Genomic DNA, 4078 nt, shown 5'->3' on the forward strand with positions numbered 1-4078 from the left:
GCCGCCATGCTTCCCAAGCGGCGCACTATCCAGTGCGCCACCGGGCCGGCCCTGCTGTACTGTTTTCTAAAGGGGCTGCATCATTTTACTATTCCAGCATCAGTGTGGAAGGGTTTCAATTTCTCCACATCTTTGGCAACACTTATCTTTTTTATTATAGCCATCGTAGTGGGTATAAAGTGGTATCTCATTGCGGTTTTGTTTTGCATTTCCCTGGTGGCTATTGATGTTGAGCATCTTTTCATGTGATTATTAGCCATTTATACATCTTTTTTTGAGAAATGTCTATTTAAATTATTTACCTATTTTTAATTGGATTATTTGTCTTTGTTTTAGAGTTGCAAGAGCTCTTTACAAATGCTGGATATGAATGAGTCCTTTATCAAGATATATGACTTTCAAGTATTTTCTCCCATACTATGAGTTGTCTTTTCACTTTCTTGATGGTATCCTTTGAAGCACAAAAGTTTTTAATTGTAATGAAGTCCAATTTATCTTTTCTTTTCTTTTGTTATTTATACATTTGGTGTCATATCTAAAGGCTGAATTACAGAGAATTATTTCCAGGATTAAAAACCAAATGGAGATTTACCAACTGGATTCAAAATTGCTTGGGACTGGTGACTCTTTTTCCCTTCCATTTTCTCCCTTTTTGAACAGAAATGTCTATAACTGTTATCATATGCCTGTCTTGCCATTGTATTTTCAGAGCAAATAACTTGTTTCTTGAGTTTCATAGGTTTATGGGTAGAGGGTAGTTGTGCCTCATGATGGATTATAACCAGAGTTTAGATGATTCAGATGGTGCGACTTGGGATTTTTGAGCCGTAAGAATGAGATGAGATTTTAGACTTTGAATTAAATATTGTCATGGATTGGGACTTTGGGGGGTGTGGAGGTCAGATAAATGCATTTTACATGTGGGACAAAAATGAATCTTTGGAGGACAAAGGGCAGATTATGTTAGATAGAATAATGTCCCCTCCAAAGATGTTCACATCCTAATCCCCAGAACCTGTGAATATATTACATTTCCTGGCAAAGGGTAATTAAGGGTGCTAATCAGCTGACCTTATAAAAGGAAGTTTATCCTGGATTATCTGGGTGGAACCAATGTAGTCATGAGTCTTTAAATGTGGACAAGGGAGGCAGAAGAGTCAGTTTCAGAGTGAGTCAATGTGAGAAAAACTTGACCTACTGTTGGCTGACCTTGAAGATGGAGGAAGGCTACAAGTTAGCCTCTAGAAACTGGAAAAGGCAAGAAAATGAATCCACCCCTGGAGCCTCCAGAAAGGAAAGCAGCCCTGCCAACACCTTGATTTTAGCCCAGTGAGACCTGTGTCAGATTTCTAACCTCCAGAATGGTAAGATAATAAATTTATGTTGTTTTAAGCCACTACATTTGTGGTCATTCATTACAGCAACAATAGGAAACTAATACAGACCTTATATTTGATTATTTAATTGTATTACATTAAATTTCTTGTCCTTGACAATACTAGTGTATGTAGGAGAAAGACCTGGTTCTGAAAAGATTCAGGCTGAAGTAGTTAGGGTAAAGTCTTAATGATGTCTGCAACTTACTTTCAAGTGATTCATCCAAAAAAACTTATATACTAATATATAATGATTTTTAAATATGCATGTATACACACATATATTTACATAAATATACATACAATATAAATGTTGGTAAATCAACATAAAAATATGTGGGTATTCCCAGTAATATTCTTGCAACTCTTCTCTAAGTTTGAATTTTTTTTAAAAAATTGGAGATGGGGGGCGGGGGAAATGGGCCCTTATGTTTTAGAAGTACATATAGGCATGTTTACAAATAAAATTCTATGACTTTTGACCTTTAACCCAGTGGGTAGAGGAAGGGATGGGTGTAGATACAATAAAGTTTGTCATTAGTTGATATTTTTGAAGCTCTTGATGGGTACATGGGGGGTTCATTATACCATTCTCTCTAGTGTAATGAACTGGAATTTGTTTGTATATGTTTGTGTACAAACTCTCTGCATATATTTGAAATCTTTTGCATGAACCATTTTTTTAAAGAGAGAAAAAAATACCTAGCCCAGAAGTTTTATCAGTGAGTTCTACAGAACATTCAAGATAAATCATTTCAGTCTTACACAAACTCTTCCGTAGAATAAAAAAGAGAGAGAACATTCCCTAATTCATCCTATGAGGTTAGCATAACTTGACATTGAAACCAGAACAAAAGAAAAGGTAGAAAAGAAGAAAATATCAGGCCATCACACTTATGAACAGAGATGAAAAAAATTCCTAAGCAAGGTATTATCAAATCAAATCAGCAGTATATAAAAAAGATGATACATGATGACTAAGTTTTGTGTTTGTCCCAGGAAAGCAAAGGTGATTCAACATTAGAAATCTATAAGTGGAAAGGGACATGAGGAAGCTTCTAGGATGGTAGCAATGTTTTGTTTCCTGATCTAGCTGCTGGTTATATGGGTATGTTAAATATTCAAAAAGTCATCAGGTAATACATTTATGATTTATGTGCTTTTCTATATGTAAGTAACACATCAATTTTAATAGTGTGTTAAAGTCTAAAGATTACAGGAAAAACATAATTATCTTAATAGTTGCAGAAAAGTCATTTAATAACATTTGCCATCCATTTATATTTTTTTAATATTAGACTAGGAATAGAAGAGAACTTCCTTACTCTGCTAAAGGGCATCTTCCCCCACCCCCACCCCCAAAACAGAGAAAGCAAACAAACAGCAGCAGCAGAAAACATTATTGTTAATAGAGAAATGGCAGCATTCCATTTAAAATCAAGAACAACCCAAGGATGCCCAGCATTGTCAATATTGTAGTGGGTTGTTCCAGCCACAGATTAGCTGTCATTATTCACAGGCTACTGTTATCTACTCAGAAAACCACAAAACACCTATAAACAAATTATTAGAAATTTTAAAAAGTCTAAAAAGATGTCTGTCTTTAAGATCAATATACTGTACAAAAATTAATCACATGTCCATAATTAGAAACAAATAGAAAATATAATTTTTAAAAGGCACTATTTATAATAACAATAAACACTATAGATTATTTTGGAATAAATATAACAAAAGATGTGCAAGATTCTAATGCAGAAAATTAAAAACTTTATTGAAGGGCCGGCCCGGTGGCGCACTGCTACAGTGCGCCACTTGGGAGAGCGGTGGCGCTCCCGCCAAGGGTTCGGATCCCACATACAGACCGGCCGCTCACTGGCTGAGTGAGGTGCGGGCGCAACACCGAGGGTTGCGATCCCGTTGCCGGTCCCGGTCCGGTACGGGCGCGACACTGAGGGTTGCGATCCGTTGCCGGTCATGAAAAAAAAAAAAAAAACTTTATTGAAAAGTATTAAAGAAGACTTAAATAAATGGAGAGACATCACAAGTTCATGGATAGACAGACTCAATTTCGTAAATATATAAACTCTCCCCTAAATCATCCATTACTCAGTGAAATCCCAATCAAACATCCCAACAGGGTTTTCATGGAACTTGACAAGCTGATCCTAAATATATGTGGAAGTGCAAAAGCCCAGAATAACCAAGAATCTTCAAAGATAAAGAACAAGTTGGAGGTGGGGACAAGGGGGACTTGCCTCATAGATATGAAGATTTATTATAAATCTATAAAAATTAAGACAATGTAGTATTGGCACAAGAGTAGATAAAATGATCAACAGAAAAAATAGAGAGCCCAGAAACAGACTCCCACAAACCTGGAACTTCTATATATAGCCAAGATGTCATTGCAGATAAACAGGGAAAGAAGAAATTAGTCAATAAAGGGGGCTGGGAAATTAGTTATCCATAGGAAAAATAAAATTAGATTCCTACCCCAGAGATACACAAAAACCAATTCTGGGGCCGGCCTGTGGCTCACTCGGGAAAGTGTGGTGCTGATAACACCAAGGCCATGGGTTCGGATCCNGGCCATAATAATCATATACATTGTATATTGACAAAATAAAAAATTTAAAAAAAATAAAAAATAAATAAAAAAATAAAAAATAAAAAAATAAAAAATAAATAAAAATAAAAAT

Source organism: Galeopterus variegatus, unplaced genomic scaffold (assembly GCF_000696425.1).
Source record: "Galeopterus variegatus unplaced genomic scaffold, G_variegatus-3.0.2 Scaffold6355, whole genome shotgun sequence".
Lineage (NCBI taxonomy): Eukaryota > Metazoa > Chordata > Mammalia > Dermoptera > Cynocephalidae > Galeopterus > Galeopterus variegatus.